We start from the raw sequence: 21,793 nt of genomic DNA on the forward strand, positions 1-21,793 counted from the left end.
CAAGATTTGTTTATTCCAATCCTTTGGCCACTTTTTAATTGGGTTGTCTTTCTAGTATTGAATTGTAAGAGTTCTTTATATATTCTGGATACAAGCTCTTATCATATATATGATTTAGAACCATTTTCTCCCATGCTGTTGGTTGTCTTTTCATTTTGTTGAAGTGTTGAGTTGTCCTTTGAAGCACAAAAGTTTTAAATTTTGGCATGTCCAATTGATCTATCTTTTCTTTTGTTACTTACGCTTTTGTTGTCATAGTTATGAACTACCTATATTTAAGGGACAGGCAGAGAAAAATGAAGGAGTAAGAAAACTGAGAGGTCAGAAAGGAACCAGAAGAATATTTTTGTCAGAAAAATCAAGAGAAAGGTTTAAGTCATGGGTAGTTAATTGCATCATCTGCTGCAAAGACAGTTTAACGAAGAAGAAGAGCTCTGGGAGAAGCATATAAGAAACGGCTTTCTGCACCAGTAACAGGGTGGCGTATCTAGCCATTGATAAGCTGGTATCGGCTATTGGGAGGACCACTGGGTACTTTGTGTACATGGTTCACTTCTGAATGCTGATTGCAGGAGTCAGGAGCTGTGGTGGGGAATTATGATTAGGTTTCTCAGAGCTGCACTCCATCATACTTGGCACTGTTTTCCCTTGGTGGTGGTTGTAAATGTTTTCTATGATACCTGTTCAGGCTAGGCCCCTCTTATCTGAGAAGTGATACCTCTGCTTAAAGAGTGGTCCTCTCCAGCTGTGTTTCTAAGTGGGAACTTTATATTCCCAATACATAGCTATTGGGACCATGGAGAGACCTCTGGGCTGAGTAGTTTTTCAGTAATTTGGAATTGTTGGACGACAGAAATGCAGGTTGAATTCTTCTGGGCTTGTCTATAGAAAGATGTATAAAATGGGGGCTGGGACAGCCATGGTCAGCTTGTGGTCGTAGAGAACAGCAGCAGAGGGGACTGGTGTGTGGGGAGCTAAATGAAGCCCACCGCCAGGGACACACTGACTCTCACCTTGAGAGATGGTATGAGCCCAGAGAGGTAGAATAGCTTTACTTCTTGACAGCTTTGTAGTTTCTGATTTCTAGCCACCAATTATAATTTCCTCAGTTTATTTCTTTTTAATGTTAAGTTTTCACTTGGGGCTAAGTAACTTTGTATAGCTGTCTGTTGTTGGCACCCAGAGGACCTTGTCTAAGATAGTGGCACATTGGTATGAAAATGTCCACTGAGAAAAGAGAAGGGAGGGAGACAGTTTCTGTGAGATGCTTATGTAATCTTAACGTGTGATGCTGGGCAGTGACAGAATGGTGATGATTACTTTTAATGTGGATTTGAGTGCTTACCTGTGATTCACATTCAATTAAACATGTATCTATTCCTTGATACTGGCTGTCTAATTTAAGTAACTTGTCTGCAAATAATAAAGTAAAAATAATACAGCATTATCTGTTGAAGATTGACCATCCACATAACCTGTGACACAGTTGTTCTTCTAGTTATGCTATAAAAGCCCTTGGTTGTGTGCACCAGGAGATGGGTTCAAGAAAGTTTTGTAGTAGCATAATTTGTAACAATAAAACCCTGGAAATACTCAAATATACATTGGTAGAAGAAAGGATGAATGAGTTGTGGTATAGTCATACACTGAAGTGTTGTATTGTCTTAGAAACAATATTTAGTGAAATATGATTGGTCTTTTTTTTTCCTTCACCGAAAAATAAACAAAATGTAATACTATTTTTGATGAGAGACTTCAAAAGGAGTTAAAAACTAAACAACGTATTGTTGAATTATAGATAAATATAGGGTAAAATGTTAAGAAAAAGTAAGGATATGATTAAGAAAAAATTTAGGATAGTGATTTCCTTTGTAGGACATGGGACAGAAGGTTGGGATTCGGGAGGAACACACCAGGAACTTAAAGATATTGGTAATACTTCTCAGGTTCAGAGATGAGTTTATCATATTCATTTTGTTACTGTGCTTTATAATATATATTACATGGATTCTTTTACACATATCAAATACTTCATTATACAAAGTTAAGAGCTTTTATAAATTTGGTATAAAAATACTTTTATTTTTACATAAAAGTAAAATTCATAAGAAAAAACCCAGCATTTCTAAAACTAAAATAATCATATCTTTTAAAATACATCGTTCTCTCCAGACTTCTCTTTATTTGCCTCCTACTACCTTCTCAGGCCCCAAGTCTTAAGGTTGCTTTTGACTTCTTTATCCTCAGATTAATTTAATAATGCTAAGTGCTAAGTGATACAGTAATAAACATAGCTTACAGTAATTATTTTCTGAACAGATAACTGAGTGAAGCAGTCTTTACCGTATCTTTTCCTCTCTTACATCATCAAGTCATTCAACAGGTTCTTTCCATTGTTATCACTTATATCTAGGTTAATCTGTGTTTTCTGCTTATAGGGTCTCCAGCTGGATTTCAGGCCCTTAGATGCCTGTGTTGTCTCCCAACTGGTTTTCCTGTCTGTAGTCTTCTCTCGACTTAGTTTATTCTTCTTACTGATACAGGATTAATCTTCTTAAAACACGGATTTGATCATTTTACACAGTTCCTCAGAAACCTTTAATGATAAAGTGTTTAGGTAAATATTCTTTAGGTTGGGCACCAGGCCTCTCCAGTTAGATTTTAACCAAGGGCCCGTACTCATTGCTGTGTTTGCAGTTGGTTGGGGGTGTAGGTGGGGGACAGATGCATCTCTTACTGGCTGCTTAGCTCTGGGGCTTGGGGATGCAGGTGGGAAGGTAGCCTGCCTGGATGTTCTTATTCTTCATGCTTTTGGTAGTTTTCAGATTCCCTCCAGCTTCAGCTGTCACAGCTTTTTGTATTTGGACCACTCTCAGAGAAACTCTTATATTTTATAGCAATTATACTAGATTCTTCTCCTCCTCCTCTTAACTTCAGTTAAGATTATTTTGAAACTAACACAACACTGTAAATCAGCTGTACTTCTATAAAAAAAGATTATTTTGTCTTCTAGTTTTCTGGTATTAGTTTCTGGTCTACCTTCTGGTTTTCTAGGCTGGTAATGCTTGGAATCACTAACAGTGGAGTCATTGTCATTATAGTGTGCCACTGTCTTGACAAGATTCTCTGGATACCAGTAATAGAAACCTATATGAGGTTGCATAGCCCAAAGGAGAATTTATATTAAAAAGCAGCAAAGGATGGAGTAAAGACCTAAATCCATAAAGCTCCTGGAAGAAAACATAGGCAGTAAGCTCCTTGACATCAATCTTGGCAATGATTTTTTTGGATTTCACACCAAAAGCAAAGGCAACAAAAGCAAAAATAAACAAGAGGGACTGTATCAAACTAAAAAGCTTCTGCACAGCGAAGGAAACCATCAACAAAATGAAAAGGCAACCTACTGAATGGGAGAAAATACTTGCAAATTATATATCTGATAAGGGGTTAATATCCAAAATATGTAAAGTTGTATCAATTTACAACTTAATAGGAAAAAAAAACCCAATTAAAAAATGGGCAGAGGATCTGAATTCAATAGATTCTTTTATAGGAAGGGAGTTTGATAATAAATAATTCCATTATGACTGTCCAGTTGTATATCTCAAGCCTACTTTTATATTTGGAGACCATCAACTTAGAAGTGCAAGAGTGATGAACCCTCCGTAAGGAGTGACATCAGTTACAGTATTTCAAGTGAATTATTTAAAACTCTTTGTATGATCTTGAAAGTTTGAAGAGATGTGGACTAAGGATCGTAATTTTGAAACTTCTAGGAAAAATAAGCTTTATAACATCAGAATTAACTCATTATACTAATAATATGCATCAGTGTCAAGAAAAAAATTGCTTAGCAGAAAATGGCAAAGTAAAATAAACAGAAGGGAATATAATGTAGGTCACTTCCCCCATTTAAGCTTTGGGTTTATATTATAATTCCTTAGAAGTGGCGTATGTCTACCACTTGCTCTTGAAGTTAACTATGGCAGTCTCCTTTTGGAAAGTTAATGATTTATTTTATTAGAAAAATTTAAATCATCATACATTATCAAGTTTTGACAAGGATATTTGGAAACCAGAGGTATTATATGCTTATGGGAATATAAATTGATACAGCTATTTGGAGAACAGTTGGGCAGTATCCAGTAAAATGGAAAATGTACATATAACCCAGAAGTTTACTTTCCTACAGACCTTAGAGCGGTGGTGCTCAACCAGTGCAGTTTAATGTCCCAGGGACATTTGGCAGTGCCTGGAGACATTTTTGGTTCTCCTATCTGGGGAGATTATTGGCATCTAGTGGGCAGAGATCACGGATGCTCCAAAGGTCCTATAATTCACAGGACAGACTCTCACAATAAAGAATTATCCAGTCCAAAATGTCAGTAGTGCTCAGGTTGAGAAATCTTGCTTTAGAGGACAGAGTTTACATGTTTTTGTTTGTGAACCTAGAGACTTGTGCAATGGTTGTCATTAACGTATTGTAATAGTGCAAAGTTAGAAACAACCCAAATGTCCATCAGTGGAGGAATGGATAAATAAAATGTGGTAGGCGTATGTGAGGCAAATGTGCTGCAGTGCTTTACAAAAGTTAAGTATTTATATCAGTAGATCTCAAAAATGATGTTGAATGAAAAACAGGAAGTACTTTCAGTGTGATACCATTATGAAAATTGAAAAAATACACGAAAACAACTCTAATTTAAGTATGTAAATAAAAATGTGGAAAATGAATTAGGAGGCTACTTGCCAATCTCATGATAGTAGCTGCTAATGAGGTGGGAAGAGGTTAATGGTGGTGAACAGTGGACTTTATCTCTTGCTGTTCTTTTACAAATAAACATAAAGTGAAGCAACTGTGGTTTTTATATTTATGTGAATTTGAATGCATAATGTGAATGCCATTTGCTAATAAATTCTAGTTGGTAGGAATTTGGGTATTTGTAATATTACTGTTTTTTTTTTCTGAGATTTCTCAAAAACTCATCCATGAGTTCAATTTACAGCTTTATCTGCATTCAGATTTCATAGTACTTAGTGAAGCATGCACTTTCCTTTTTAAATTCTTCCTGTCTAAGAAGTTAACTTGGCTTCTTCTGGAGAGAAGTGTAACTGTTTTTATGTATTCATTGTTTATTTAGTTTATTTATATAGTTGTGGAGAAGATACATTGACTGCTATTAAACATGAAACTCGTACTTAATTCATAAAAGTTAAAGGCATCATAAAGAACTCCCAACAACTGTTTTGTTTTGTTTTACCTGATTTTTTTGTGTATTAAAATATATAGAAATAATTGGGCCTTGAGCAGGAACATGGAATATTTCTCCTATTTAGACATTTTGTTTCATTGATTTTTTTTTGTTGTTGTTATTGTAAAAGTACTTGATTATAGTAGTTTTTTTCAGTAACTATCCAGGAAATTAATTTTAGGTGTCTAAGTGATTCTAGGAATTTTGCCCATAAAGTGTACTTTAAGATCTTAATATTTTCTGAGTAAGTTATACTCAGAAAGAAATAAAAAGTGAAAGTTTTTATAAATGTTATTAAAGAGAGGAAATAGATTGAATATTATAGCCAGTATATTCTTTTCAGAACACAAGGATCAATTTTCATATGTTATAAAGTAATTGGTAGTAAAATGAAGTGGAAATAGTGTGTGGCCTGTCATTTTTTTCACGAAGGGATGTAAAAGTAAGTGTCTCAAATACTAAGTGTCTCAAATACAATGTAATTAAAAGTTATAACTATTCATGATATCTTTGAATTTAAATTATGTCGAATTAAATAACTTAGATTAGAATTGCATTTATAATTATACAGAAGTTTATGATTTTTAGACAAAAGCTTTTACCAAAAATTATTCCGAGGTTTAGAAAACCCACTAATTTAAATTCAAAAACTTAAAATAACCCTTAGTTAATGATTTTTATTTACCTTTGTTAGAAAGACTTAAATCCAAAAAATAACTTCTATCTCTTTAAATGTAAATGTCAATCCAAAGAAAAGGTGACTGAAAATTAATGACTTTATTTAAAAATTAAAGTTCTTAAAATTTTAGATTAGATCTAATTTTTCATTAAAGGATTTTATACAAATTATAAGAATGGCTTAATTATAAAATTCATAAAGATAATTTAAATTCAGAATATTTAATTTAAGATAATTTAAGCTCAAATGTATAATTATGAAGTTATGGCTTCCAACTATATAGATTTGAAATAAGTCATATAACCTTTTTAGATTATTTTTCATAATTAGGTGAGAACAAGGTGAGAACAAGGCACGAACTATCTCCTTTTGATTTGCTTGCTAATATTTGCAATTTATTACTAAGTTAATCCTTAATTGCTGAAAAAGAGTTGTCTGTCACGTGATTACCCATTATTTTTCTGTAATACAATATGTAATAAATTTTACAGATGCATATTCAAGAATAAATGTGGGTTAAAAAGTTTTTTTTAATTACATAGATTTCAGGTGTACAGCATTATAACTCGACATCTGTATACACTACAGAGTGATCACCACCATAAGTCTTAATTACCATCCACCACCATCTAGTTGACTCCCTTCACTTTCACTCACTCCAACCCCTTCCCTCCTGGTAACCACTTATCTTTTCTCTGTATCTATAACTTTGTTTTTGATTTGTTTGTTTGCTTTTTTTTTTTTTATATTCCACATATGAGTGAAATCATATGGTATTTGTCTTTTTCCGTCTAACTTACTTCACTCAGCACAGTACTCTTAAGGTCCATCTGTGTTGTCACAAATGGCAGATTTCATTCTATTTTATGACTAATATTCCTCTGTGTGTGTGTGTGTGTGTGTGTGTGTGTGTGTGTGTGTGCGCGTGTATCACATCTTTATACGTTCATCTATTGATGGACATTTAAGTTGTTTTCATATCTTGGCTGTTGTCAGTAATGCTTCAGTGAACCCAGGGGTGCATATATCTTTTTGATTTAGTGTTTTCTTCTTCAGATAAATACCCAGAAGTGGAATATCTGAGTCATATGGTAGTTCTAGTCTTAAGTTTTGGAGGAAACTCCATATTCTCCGTAGTAGCTGCACCAATTTACAGTCACACCAACAGTGTATGAGGGTTTTCTTTCCTTCATATGCTCTCCAACATTTGTTATATTTTTCTTTTTGATAGTAGCCTTTCTAACAGGTATGAAGTGATAGTTCATTGTGCTTTTGATTTGCATTTCCCTAATAATCAGTGATGTTGAACATCTTTTCATGTACCTGTTGGCCATCTGTATGTCTTTAGAAAAATGTTTCAGATCCTCTGCCCATTTTTAAATTGGGTTGTTTTTGTTGTTGTTGTATGAGTTCTTTAATATTTTAGATATCTTCTTATCAGAAACACGGTTTGGAAGTATCTCCCCATTCAGTAGATTGCCTTTTCATTTTGATGATGATTTCCTTCACTGTGCAGAAGCTTTTTATTTTTAGTTTGATGTAGTCCAAAAAGTTGTAAAAGAACAACTTACTAATGGTGTGTGTGCATATGTAAAGGTAGAGTTGATTGCTTAGTGGATTCATTGTTTATGGAAAAGAACAGCTGATTAAACCTAGAAACTTATTAGAATTAGCTTTTCTCCAAGTATGAAATATGTGCTCATCCAACAAAGGCATGAGGTTCTGGTTTGAGCAGAAGGGTAAGATCTCTTGACTGGATTCTTTTTTTAAGCTCTGGATTCATGAAGAAGTATAATAAACATAGTGCGTTCTTTTCATGTTGAACTTTAGTGTGATTTTATGTAATGCAAAAGAATTAACACAGTTATTTAAAAACAATAGTCAGTGCCAAAGAAAATTAATAGATATTGCTGGCAATTTCGAGTTCTGTTCCCAGACCCCTATATATAGATACGAGTTCATTGTCAGTTGGTACTTGTTGGGGTGTTTTTTGGTGAGAAAGTCTGTGATTCTCTGACTTTGGATGTAACCTTCAGATATCAGTGGTTTCAGTCATTAGGGCTTCCCTGCAGAAGCTCAAGTCCTCTTGATGGATACAGAAGTAAATTTCTAGCCTTTATTTCCCCCCAGTTTTAGCCATTTGCAGATGTTTATGATAATGAATTTGGCTGCGTGGCTTGTTTTTATGGATGAAATAAAAAAAAATCTTCGCAGCATGCCTTAAAAATACATTGTTAAAGTGCATTCATTTTTAGTGTTATCTTAAAAATTTGCTTACTTGTTCACCTTTGTGTTTTAAGTAGGGATCAGGAAGTACCAGTGAAAAACTTACAACTATGGGAACATTTTCTGTACTTGAATGTATGGACATATGTAGGCATATTTTTAAAGCCTGCCTTTCTCTCCACAAAGAAGACTTGAACCAACTGAGAATACAAACAAATATGATTATCGATAACTTGAAGTAAAAACTCAAAAGGCACTGGGTTATTTCATTTTTCTTCTTCTTTATATCAGAATGGATTGGTGGTTAGTTAAACTTGGTGTGAGCTGTCAAAAATTTAAATTATAAGGTTAAATATTCTCATAGCCTGATGTTTGTGTCTGGCTGAAATAATGCATTAAAAAAAATAAAACTTCACTGTAAATTTCCAGTCTGAATCACCAAGTTAAAATATCTTGTGCCTTTTATTTGCTCAGGCATTAACTTTGAATCAGTATAGCTGTGGAATAGTTTGGGGAAGAAATTCTCTTATTTAAAGACTTGTTCCTGTTAAGTCTGGATGACAGTTTTTACCTTGCTCAGCCTTTACTTACTTTTTACCTGGCGGAAGTTTTAATCACTCAGCCCAGGTTTTTTGTTTTTGTTTTTGTTTTTGTTTTTTGGTCTATTTTAAATTCTTTTTTCATAGCCTTACAGTTAGCACTTTATGAATCTTATTCAGATTCAATAAACAATTAGATTAAATAACTTGCTAAATTATTTGAATTTGGTGTCACTGAATCAAATAGGTTAACATATTTCGTTTAGTTTATTTACTCTGCATGCCTAATGATTGTCCTTTCAATTTCATATGATGGGGTATGATGCTGAGAAGCAGACAGTGATTAGATTTTGGAAATCTTTTTTTCTCTTTATATTGTTACATTCAGTTTATGTATTTCTTTCTTGTATATTTTTGATGCTGTTCGCCATCTATTTTCACTTTCTAAGCTTTTGGCCAGTATTATATCTGTCCTATAAAACCAAGATCCCATAAGGATATTGTGATGCTTTAATTAGATGTGTGTCAAATATTTGAAAAGTGACCAAACATTTATACAGATAATAGTTTTGATTCTTTCTCAGGAGGAGTGATGCCATAACTTCTGTTTTGCCAAGTAGGTTTAAATCTTCATTTGATGCCTGCTAGATGTCTGAGCAGATTCTTTTAAGTGACCTGAACTTAGAATAAAAGAATCTGTCATGATGAAAGGATTTACTAGGTAAAGTACGCTGAAATATTATGTAGCTCACCTCACATAGAAAAGAGCAGTTAACAGAATTGAAATCCTGTTCATTTCAATATAATTGAACACATATCAGCCTTCGCTAATGTAAGATTGTGATTTTTTTGTTTGTTTCATAAAGTTACTCGTTAAAATAGCTAATAAACTAAACAATTTGGGCAGTATTGACAGTGTTTCCATTGAGAGAGGAAACCAGTAGCTCTTGAAAATTTGTGTCTTATAAGTTTCTTTACTAAGTTCACTTGCCTCTGTTTTGTTTGTTTAGAGTACATCCAGCTTGAATTCTTAGATTTTTTAAAAGGTGATAGAAAATGCTGGTCTGGAATTGTGTTGCAGTGATTGTGGTGAACGAGGCCCCTACACCGATGAGGAGTGACCCACTGTTTACCTGTATCTTTACTGTCTGGTTTTTCTTGCATCTTGGGTTGGCCATCTGCCTCTTCAGTTAGTATGGAAAATTTTCAACCATCATCTATTCTAATATTATCTATACTGTTTTCTTTTACATTCTTTTTTAATCTTGATCTATTTGTGTTTTAGATTGCTGCTACTCAAAGTGTGGTCCTCAGATCAGTGCTGGTCTGCAGCCTGATTTTATTGGTCTGTAATGAATCAAGACAAATTCAGAGTAAACATTCAGAAGCTTTTAATAGCAACTTGATATTATCATGACATCTAAACACATGATTTTTTAAAAGAAATTCAGTTTTATTGTATTTTATAAAAGTTTTTGTCTCCAGTAGATTGGCACTTTCAAAAGTAGTCCTTGATCACAGATAGTTTAGGAAGTATTTTGTTAGACCTTCTCATTCTACTCTTTGCATCTCTTAACTGCTCTTACATGTTTTGTTTTCTTTGTTTCTCTGACCTGCATTTTAGATCGATTATAAAAGTTGTTCTTTCCACTTACTAATTCTATTTCTGTTTGTATTGACTCTGTTTCACTTTTCCACCAAATTAAAATTTTTACCTGTTTTTTTATTTCTTGAGGTTTCATTTAATTCACACATATATATTTTAAGCCTTTCTATTACTCAAAACATCCTTATTGTATAATCTTTCCAATAATTGAAATATCTGTAGGCTAATTCTGCGGTCTCTGGTTTGTGTTGGCCCTCATTCATTGTGTCTCGTATCCTTGTGTGTTTTGTGATTTTTAAAATTTGAATAGAGGTTTTTGGAAAGTTGTTGGATGCTTTGAGGCCTGGACTGAAGTTATTTTCTTTCTCTGAGAATTTACATATACTTCCTGCAGGTGACTGATGGTACTAACCATTTAAGAGCACTTTAAATACATCTTCACATGAGATTTACTGGATTATACAAGTAGTGTGAATTTAGTCTGAGAACTTTTGGGAAGGTTCCACTTTGTGGTAACAGTATCAAGAGAGTCAATAACACATTCTCTAAATGACAAAAGTTAAGAGGGGGAACACAGATTAGAGGTTGCCCGGGGTTAGGAATGGGGGTGCTGGGGGTGGGTGTGACTATAAAGAGGCAGCAGGAGGCAGACTTTGTGGTGCTTTTTTGCTGTTAACATGAGGGGATAGCCCTTTGGCATGAAAGCTTTGTGTAGGCATTTGTTTTTGATAGACTTTTAAAAGTTTATCTCCTGAGCCTTGTGTAGCCATTAAAATGTAAGTTCAATTTCAACAGTTTTAGGCACATACTCTCAGGATGAAAGCTGGTTTTCTGGGTTTGCTTATTCTACTTTCGCTTTGTTTATAGCTTATGTGGACGCTGTACTTTCTTGCTAGCTGAGCAGTTCATTAAAACAGATTTCCCCACGAGCTTTAAACAGTTGTGTCTAACAGTATCAAGGTATCTAGTCTGCCACACTGCTGGAAACCAGCGCCCCACTATCTACAGTTTAGCCTTATGAAGTATGTTGCTATTTTTGCTTCTGCTCTCTTGTATTTTTGTTGCTATAATAACTATTTTCTTTATTTCTTTGGTCTATCAGACTTCTTGTACAGACCATCGCAATCTATACCCAGTTACGTTTTCTAATCTTGTTTCCCACCCTCCTTCACTAGTGATAGTGTGGTTTATTAAAGACGTCGTGTATTTTAGCTACCATTCTTTTACTCAGGTCACTCCATCCTGTTTAAGTGCTGTCTCTTCTTTTGACTCCAACTGCTCCTTTTAGCACTGTTGACATTTTGGGCTGAATAATTCAGTTTAGTGGGGGGGCTGTCTTGTGCATCATAGAATGTTAGCAGAATCCCTGGCATCTACCCATGAGGTGTAAATAGTACTTCCCGTTTCTGAGAATTACAAGTGTTTCCAGGTGTTGCCAAATGATATGTGCGGGGCAATGTCTCCCATGGTTGAGAACCACTGTACTAGGACTGTATGAACCTGGTCTCAGCTGAAGAGCCTTCTCTGATTATCCCTGCCTGTGGCTTTCACCTTCTGGATTTTCTGTAGTACTTATTATCTGGATTGTATTCTTGTCCCTTATTACATTTGGTTGTAAATTTCTTTCTTTTATCTCCCTGCCATGTCTCTCTCTCTCTCTCTCCATCGCTCTCTCCCTCTCTGTCTCTCTCTCTCTCTGTGTCTCTGTATGTCTGTATATGTCTGTATGTGTCTTATTTCCCCAAGTTCTAGAGAGTGAGGACCATGTGTTTTACTTTTTTGTTTGCTTGCTATTTGGTCAACCCCATACACTTGTTAGTAGTTTTAAATATATCATTTTCTTGTTTTTTTTTTCTCATTTTTTCATTTTTATATGGTAGTAATGTGGGTTTAGGAAATTGAGTCACTCTAGATAATGTGGAGAACTTTGAGACGACTACTGGTAATGATGAGACTTGCAGATGATAGAATGTTGATGTGAAAATAGTATGTATACTTGGTAATAGCTGGAAAATTCAAAACAATGCGAGATGGCTACAAAGAGATAAGAAAGATGTAATTTCTGGTAGATGGAGCCATTATATAAGTAACCAGGAAAATGTGCAGTAGAGTAGAATTTAAAAAATAGTCTGAGAAATACAGGAAATGGAAGGATTTGTAGAAGCATGAAGTACAAGTGATTAGTTCTACAGAATGAGATGAGCAAAGTAATCAATATGTCGGGGTAAATTGTTAGGAATGATGGATGTAGCATCTGGTTAGGAGTGACTTGTGTAAACCTGACAAATGTGATATGTGAGTGTTAGTAAGTTGCAAACAAGTTGGGCATAGGGAGGTTAGCTGTTACTACCAACTCAAGAGAAACAGATGTATTTTGCCCCAGCTGGGAAAGATATAGCTGTTACAGATTTCCCCTACTTTTTTTTTTTTTTTTATTAGCAGCAAATTCCAAGTAACAAAGAATTAAAGCTTGAATCTAACTACCTTTATAATGTGCATTTCCTCATGTAGGACAAAATCTTCATGAAAAATAATCATAAGCATGATATGTGTCATTGTAGAAAAATTAGAGGCAATGAAAAGTAGGGGGAAAATGAAAGTTCCCAAAGCCTGAACCACTATTATCATTTAGCTTAATTCTGTTCTCTTGATTTTTATATGGTATCAGTCTGTCTCTCTCTTGATAATAGATTTAAAATGTGCCTCTTTGTATATATAAATGCATACTGTTCGTATATATCTGTATGTGTTTGTAACTGACTGTACTTCAGTAAAAAAAAGTGAAAAAATTAGCTCCTATTTAAAAAATAAAGTAAAATAAGGATTATTTTATATGAAATATTTTATAGCCTGTTCTTTTTCATTTATTATTATGAACATTTCTCCACATCAGTAAAATTCTTCAAAGTGGTATTTAGTGTTTACGTAGCATTCTATTTTTAGATTATCCCCAAATTCATTTAACCATTTACCTGTTGTTAAACATTTATTCTTTCATACACGCGCACACACACACACATACATACAATTTGAAGTGAATTAGTCTAATGAAAAATTTTGAGTCCATCTGCCATTTTCTTTGAAGAGTTGTTACCTCCACTCTGGTCTGATTCTTATAATTTGCCCTGCAAAATTCTCCCTGGCTTCCATTGTGAAGAGAACCCCAATTTAATAGGTGGGCATTTTTTACCAAATTTGGAGACTGTATATTGTATCCTCTCAAGTGGTTAGGTGTGGCCAAAGGACTAGGTTATGGTTTAGAAGCTGTGGGCTGAAATAGGAGAGTTACAGGAGAGAGCGGGCTGGGCACCCCCCCCCCCCACCTTCCTTCTTTCTGCTGCTTGTGCTGCAGATGTGCTCGCTGGAGTTCCCACAGTCTTCTTGGCGTGTGAAGCGACTTCTAATAGAAACAGTATGTGGTAGAGCAGAAAGACAGAAGGAACATGGATCCCTGATATCTGGAGCTGACACATCAGCCTTTGTCTACTAGACATTTGCGTGGAAGAAATTCTCTCCCTTTTTTTTTTTCTTAACTCATTATATTATTATTACTAAAGGTGTTTTTTTTGGCTTGGGAAGGATATGACCTAATCCTGGCTGATAAAGGATACCACTGTTTAATGCTCTGTGTAGGAATGTGACAGTTCACATATAAAGAAACATGCTTTGTGTCGTGGTAGATTCTAGATCTATGTTGAAAACCAAAATCTATTTTGAGACTAGAGAGAGATTAATTGGGATTGAAAGGAAAGTACTTGATACATAAATTTCTGGAGCTCTTTGATAATTATATTGCTGAATATCATTTTCAAATGATTTTAATAGTTATCACCCATTATTTCAGAAAATATTTGATAGCTTTTAGGCAAAAAAACCCGACTAACTATTGAGGATTGTAAATTGTAGCATATCATAATAATCTCAAGCCCTATGAATTTGTAATATTATTAGATATCTTGACTAATCATGTAGACAAGATCAGCTCATAAATATGACTTTTAATACTCTCTTTAACTATTGGAAGAATTTTGATAAATGTCAGCTTTCTTGTTTTTAACCTAAAATTAGGCAGGCTGCCATTTTTGTATATTTTTACATTTGCAAGATTCTTCAAGTATTGTTGTTGTTTTTGGAGGGGGGTGGTGGGGGAGGTAATTAGGTTTATTTATTTATTTATTTTTAGAGGAAGTACTGGGGCTTGAATCCAGGACCTTCTACATGCTAAGCATGCACTCTATCACTTGAGCTATACCCTCTCCCGCCTTGGAATTCGGTAAATGAAATTAAAAATTTTTTTATAACTGTAGACTTACTTTTTTTTAAGGCAGTGATTGTAAGAGTTATTCATAACTTTAATGAAATAAGTGATGGATATACATTTAAAAGGCTAATAGACTATTTTTTCAGAAGTTTTAGGATTATAGAAAAATTGAGCAGAAAGTACAGAGTTTCTTTGTACCCATTCTCCAAGGTCAGGGTATACACATTTTTATCCAGGGTATTCCACTGCATATAATGTTATATATATTAAAAAAAGACTATATCCATGAACCAAGGAAGTATTATTTTATGATAGGGAAACCACACACCACTAAAAGTCATTTTTCTCTCACCCAGGGTCTCCCCTCAGCACTGTTAACATTTTAAGCTGGATAATTCTTCCTAGTGGGGAACTAACTGTCCTGTGCGTTGTAGGATGTTTAGCACCATCCTTGAGCTCTAACCACTAGATTCCGATAATACTCTCCAGGTGTGATAACCAAAAAATGTCTCCAGGCATTGTCAAATGTCCCTTGGGAGGCACATTACCGCAGGCTGAAAACTTGCTCTCGCCTATTTGCACAGTTTAGGATTTGCTGTATTTTTAAGGGTAGGCTCCAATTTAAGGAGTCTGTAGTTCAGTGAACTTTCTCGTAGAAGTTGTGTAGACAAAGTTAGAATCTTCCCTGGCACTTGGGGACCTTAGGCAGTATGCTTAGTCTTACTGAGCCTCATTTTCCTTGACTGTGAAATAGGTTAAATATTATCTAACTTGCTTTGAGAATTCATTGAGATAAATTATAAAAAAAAACTTGGATTAATTTTAGTCTCCTTCATGTGTGCTATATTGTTTGAATTTATTCCCTTAGAGGTGTCAAAAATTCATTACTGAGTTCTTATTTCTGTGGGAAAAGGCTATCACAGTTTGAGATCTACTGATTATGGATTCACGTGTACTATACTGTGAGTGGATAAAACCTTTAAACAAATGTTAAATGAAGACTGGTTTATGGGGTCAGTTGTGTTTGGACTCTTTGTGGTGCTCTACTTAGGTTGTCACTACATTCAAATTGTAACAGGTAAGTGATCTTTTGTGTTCTTTCAAGGACTTTGAGCTCCTCAAATTGATGATAGTGTTAGATGTCAGCCAATCACTTTGTCCTTTGAAGTTTTTGTCTTCATTTCTGAAATCCCACCAATTGTAACAGCTTGTGTGTCAGCTCTGATAGAGGAATCTGGCCTCTCTCAGCTTGTCCTTAGTCCTTTGAAGACTTCTAAAAACTTGCCATAGGTTACAACTGATAATGTCTACTTCCCACTGCTCCCTTGTAGAATTATAAAGCATTGTTCATTAGTGAGTGAAATGCCACCTGTAATAATTAAGGCTATTCTTATTGTTCTACCCTTGCAGAAAATTTCCAAAGACTTGGTGAAGATAGGAAAACTATCAGAAAGGCTGTAGCGCTATTGTACTGTAAGTATTGCTTTGAAAAAGAACTGTAAATTAAGAATATTTTAAGTATCCAGTTGTTTGGGGGAAAATATGTTAGGCAAAGATATTATATGTAAAATATAGAGGAGGATATATTATAATCATATTAATAATTTATAAGAAGTAATCCTATGCAGTCTTTTAAAAATTGAGAATGTGTTCCTATGTATTGAGATGAGGATTTTACCAGTAGCATTGAAAAATATTTCTAATTCTAACAAGGATTGATCTAGTTTATGTACGTTTGCTTATTTAAAACTATCAGAATCCAGAAAATCATTGTAGTTTTGTAGGTTTGTGATTTGTTTGGGTGACTTATTGTTTAGGTTATTTTGCAGAATTATTTATTTGCTGATTTATTTATGTATTTCATTATTTATTTATTTGATTATTTAGTAAATTATTTATCTGATGAATTATTAATACATCTTCATGACATGCTTTAAATTATTTATAACTTAATTTTGAGTTTATTGCTTTTAGATGCTGCATTGTTACTGACTAGTTTTGATTTTTTTCTTTGTGGTTCTTTAAAATTAAAGTATTAGCTTTAAGGCAAAAGTATATTCATTGCATTCATTGCATTCATTGCAATGCCCAGGGTTTTTTTTCTAAGTAATTTATGGTGGTGATAAAATTTCAGTTATGCTTTTTAGCTCTAAATTTACCTGTTTAGGGTTACTGGTGATAGCATATTTGTGTGTTGTGTGCATACTCATTGTAGAGTCACTTACAAATTAATGATATAGTCTATAGTCTGTAAACTGAGACTGAACATGTAAACCTCAGTCCCCATTATCCTTGCTGTCTCTAAAGGGCAGGTCTGTATTTCTTACTTGCTTTATAAAAGATAATGGAGTCTTAGTTATTGTGTTTTAGTGGCAAAGCTATTTTACTACTGGTATATTTTTAGGAAAGTTCAGAGAAATGAAGGCCAGCTTAGCATTGGATCCTTGAGATATAAACTTGAGCGATGTAACCTTTTTTTTTTTTTTTAAATCCCCGTTATATGTGTATTTGGGAAACAACATGATGTTTTTGTAGATTTGTATATTAGTCTTAATGACATATTTCTCTTATATCTCCTTTGAAAGTTTTATACCACTTTGAAAAACTAAAAATGGACAAGGATCTTTATAAATGCAGTCTCTAGTTTCTCCGACTTTAGCTAGTAATTCTCCATGTAAAGTTTCTATTTTAACCAAATCAGGTATTTCTTCTTTGTTCTGACTGTGTTTCATGAGACAGCACAAGTTATTAGTGCCTTCTTTTTGATTGGGCTTGGGTAAAAGGGTATCATATGCACAACTTGCTTTTCTCCTGTGTTTGCTTGCAGTGAACTATTGTGTACTTTACAGTTCTAACATTTCAGAGAGAAGCAGCACTGTACATTTCAAGTCAGGATGCTATTGAAATATAGTGAAAATGACCTCTGTAGACAGGTTTCACTAAAGAATTGTAAATTATGCATATGTAAACCGAAATTTCTTACTTTGAAATACAGAATATATGAATGTTTAACTGGAATATTGCTTGCCTTAAAGGAAGTGGTCTCATTTGATTTATATACATGGATTTAAAAATGTGCGTATTGTACGTATCTGTGACTTTTCTATTCTGGAGGGGAACAATCACAGGTACTGTTAGATATGGAATTTTATTTTAAAGTGTGCTTCAGGATGTGAGTGTGGACTTTATTTTGAAGAAAAAAGCTGCCTTCTCCAGTGTTGAATATGATCTACTATACTGGTTGTGTAATATGCCCAGCGCACACTGTTGATGCGGTTAGTGGAGTACTCCTATGTCTTCCAAGTGATCTTTCATTGGAAGATACACATTTGTGCACACACACATGCACATGTATGTGAAATTTTCTCCTGAATAATTTTTTAGGACTGTTTTTGAAAACGGACACTAGTGGAGAGTGCCACAACAATAGCTAGCATTTCCTGAGCACTTACTATGTGCAAGCACAGTACTCCCATCTTTTACACGGATTATTTGTTACTCATCACAGTGAGATAAGAACACTTATTATCGTCATAAAATGAATGAGGAAACAGAGACTTAGAGATGCTCATTGCCACAAGCTGGCAGTAAGTGATGGCGCTCGGATTAGGACTCATTTAGTGTGGTCCTCAAGGATCCTTCTTAGTCCATTACCGTTTTGTCTGTGTGGTTGGTATAATGTAGTTTTTAACCTGAGTTGTTTTTGTTTGTTGTTAGAGACTGAATTCATTTATATCTCTGATAGGTTTAACTTGCTAAGTATATTCACTTTGTGTTACATTTGGTCTTTTTTAAGCAGTAGGCAGTATTTGAGCTTCTTGAATTTTCTAATTTTTAAAAATTTTTTTATTTTTTAAATTGAAGTCTGGTTGATTTACAATGTTTTATTAGTTTCTGGTGTACAGCATAGTGATTCGGTTATATATATATGTACACACACACATGTTCTTTTTCATTATAAATCATTATAAGCTATTGAATATAGTTCCCTGTGCTATACAGTAGGACCTTGTTGTTTATCTATTTTATCTATAGTAGTGTGTATCTGCTGATCCCAGACTCCCAATTTATCCTTCCCCCTCCTCACCCTTTCCCCTTTGGTAGCCATAAGTTTGTTTTCTATGTCTGTGAGTCTCAACTTTGTAAATAAATTCATTTGTTTGGATAGAGAAGTTGTGGTATATATGTGTATACACACACACACACACACACACACACACACACACAGTGGAATACTGCTCAGCCATAAAGAATGAAATAATGCCATTTGTAGCCACATGGATGGACCTAGAGATTATCATACTGAGTGAAGTTAAGTCAGACAGAGAAAGACAAATATATGGTATCACTTATATGTGGAATCTAAAAAATGACATAGTTGAATTTTCTGATTTGATTCTTCTTATAATCCTGTAGAGTGGATCCAAATTAAATACTGAAGAGGAATTTGTGCCTCAGGGAGAGTGAATATTTGCCTGGTGGATGTCTTAGACTCAGAGCACTTCTTTTGACTCTCAAGGCCAAGGCCATTTCCAGGGCTTTGTTGGGGAGGTGTTGGAAGATGTTGGGATGAGTGCCATAAGTGACTGCATCTGGTGAATGGCAGGGTACTTGTGAATCACTTAGTTTTAAGTTGGAATTTTGAAGTAAATAATGTTATATCATAAAATTCTCAAAACCCACGGTTTAGGTAATATGAAATACTGTAATTGCTAGGATGACCACATAATTTATCCTCCAATTCAGGACAGTTTTGAGAATGAAAGGGTGTCAGTAAGTGTCAGGACAATAGGTGTCTGCTGGAACCATCCTGAGCAAATTGGGATCTGTAATCATTCTCGTAATACCTCGAATTCCTGTTGTATCATTCCTAATAGTGTATATAATGTGTATTTAAGAGGAATCTTAATTCGCATACAGTATCTTTTGAATTGTTTTATTTTATGATAAAACAAACTTCTATTATGGCCAGTATTTATGTGTTTTGTAGCGAACCTGGGCAGTTTGTGGTTATGATTTTTATGGAATATGACTGTGATGTTCTACAGCTGTTGGAATTTCTTCTCAAGGTGAAAGTAAAGAGGTATTACCATTGGGAGCAGAAAGATGAGTATGGCAAAGTTGGTCAGTATATTAGAGAGCACTAAAATTTTTCTTCATATCATACATTATAGGATTTTTTATACTTGTTTTGCTTTATAAATCTTGTGATTAATTGCATAGTTGACATTGTACTGAAAACTAATTCTACTTGTTTTACCTTCATAATTTATAATTTTATGTTAGATGATCTAGTACACTTTTTTTCTCTTAAGAAGCATGTTACATGTCATTTATATTGATAAGTTGGCAGTTTTGCGAAAACACTTTTGAAAACAACTGTTTTTCCTTGGTGAAATTCTGTGTGGGAAAATAGGAATCTCTAGAAGAGAGTTGCTTAAGGTTGTTTTGGTTTTTTGTAGTTTTCTTTTTAATTCCCTCTTGATACATATTTATTGAAGACATATTAGATACTAAATTTAAATTTCTAGTTTTTTTGCATTTAGAATATAGATGACTTGTTAAGTTGAACTAGGTAACTACACTGGTATATTGTATTTGCATGTATATTAAAAAATCTTATGTAATAGTTCTTATTTACAACTATGTATAGTATCAGAACTCTGTAGTTTAGAAAGGCCTATTATGCCTTGTAACAAAGGTAAGAGCTTCCGTATATTCTGCCTTGAATTTGTCACAATGTGAAGCACTTCATGAACTAGTACTGTAGTTGTAGGAGTAATATCGTAGCTCATGTGTTGGCTCTGAGAGTAGCTCCTCTGTAATTATGACAAGGAAAAGTACAGCCAAAGGTCATGTTAAACACAAAATTTCCTTCACACCTCATCCTTTCAGAGGATAGCGTGTGAAGCAGTTTGGTCTTGCACTGAAATTTTCAGAGAGCAACCCAAGGTTGTTCCCCCGAAAGTGTTGGAAATATCTTTCCCATACTTCCCATGTGGTTGCAAAATTTGGCACGAATGTGTATTTGAATCCTGTGCTAATTAAATAGAATCTTATTAAACTTAGAGTTTGCAGAATAAAAAAGGGTACTCTCATACTGCAAGGATTTCTTAGGGCACTAAGTAATACTGACATAGAACAGTCTTTCATAATACTGAATATGACACGGCTAAATGCAGTGTCTTAGTACTGACCACCGTAGTCTTGATGTTGCTCAATGAAACACCAAAAACCAGACAACATAGAAAAACAGGAAATAAAATCACACAAGTGAATTTATAGAAGCTTAGCATGCCTATACTCATACAATCTGTTGATTAGGTCCTATTTTTGACTTAAATTTGGCTACATAAAAGTTGGAATACTGAAAAGGTCGTATATAGGAAAGCTTTCTATTAAAAAAAACTTAACATAAAAAGAATATACATATGTTGCAGGGTGGTAAACAAATCTCTGTAAGTTAGCCTCAGTACACAATACCAAGACAGATAGGCTGAAGCAAGGTTGTTTGGAAGAGGATAAAATTGGCAAGTTATAATTTTTAGTATAATTGGTAAAAGTGTTTCTGTTTTTGAAACACTTTTTTTCATATTGTTCCCCACCATAACGTGCTTCTTGCTATAAGACTGTTGGAGTATGATTTGCAAACAAGGGTGCTCCCTGACGAAGGTTATTTTGGAAATGAATAGGTGTATTTTCCTTTGTCACAGCAATTTGGGGATGTTTTTGGCATTTAGTAGATGGGGATCAGGGATGCTAGATATCCTCCTCAGACTATGTGAAATGGTCCAGACTGCCACGTAACTTTTGAATGTCTGCCTGCTTAACCTGTCTTCAAAAATAAAGCAGTAATGCTTTAATAATACTGACACAATTTTGCAAAATGTTCCATGAAGTATCTGATACTTTGGGGGAAGTTTGTGTGGAGGGGGAGCTTAAGTAGAATAAAGAAATTCTCCAAAATTATGTGTAGTTTACTTCACACATTCTTCCCACTTCCTGATTTATAGCATTTCTTACTAGATATTTAGTTGACAAGTTTTCAGTTGGGGAATGCAGTTTACTGGAAGCTCCATTACACAGATGGCAAATACGTAGCAGAGGATATTTAAGATTCTTTTAAGAACAAACTAAATTTTAAATTAATAGATCTCATTGAATTTTGTTAGTTAATAAAGCTTATTTAAGGTTATTTTATGATCATCATCCTAAATATTAAAGTTTCTT

The 21,793-nt window shown here is 34.2% G+C and overlaps 1 protein-coding gene across 1 annotated transcript in view; it reads left to right on the forward strand.

Moving 5' to 3' along the window:
* The window catches only part of TBC1D5 (TBC1 domain family member 5), a 498,482-nt gene that overhangs the window by 31,630 nt on the left and 445,059 nt on the right, over positions 1-21,793 (forward strand). The window contains exon 2 of the mRNA XM_074371891.1: positions 15,974-16,036. The gene's annotated coding sequence lies outside the window, so the exon portion shown is untranslated. The remainder of the gene's footprint in view (positions 1-15,973; positions 16,037-21,793) is intronic.

The sequence above is a fragment of the Camelus bactrianus genome, chromosome 1, assembly GCF_048773025.1.
Source record: "Camelus bactrianus isolate YW-2024 breed Bactrian camel chromosome 1, ASM4877302v1, whole genome shotgun sequence".
Classification (NCBI taxonomy): Eukaryota; Metazoa; Chordata; class Mammalia; order Artiodactyla; family Camelidae; genus Camelus; species Camelus bactrianus.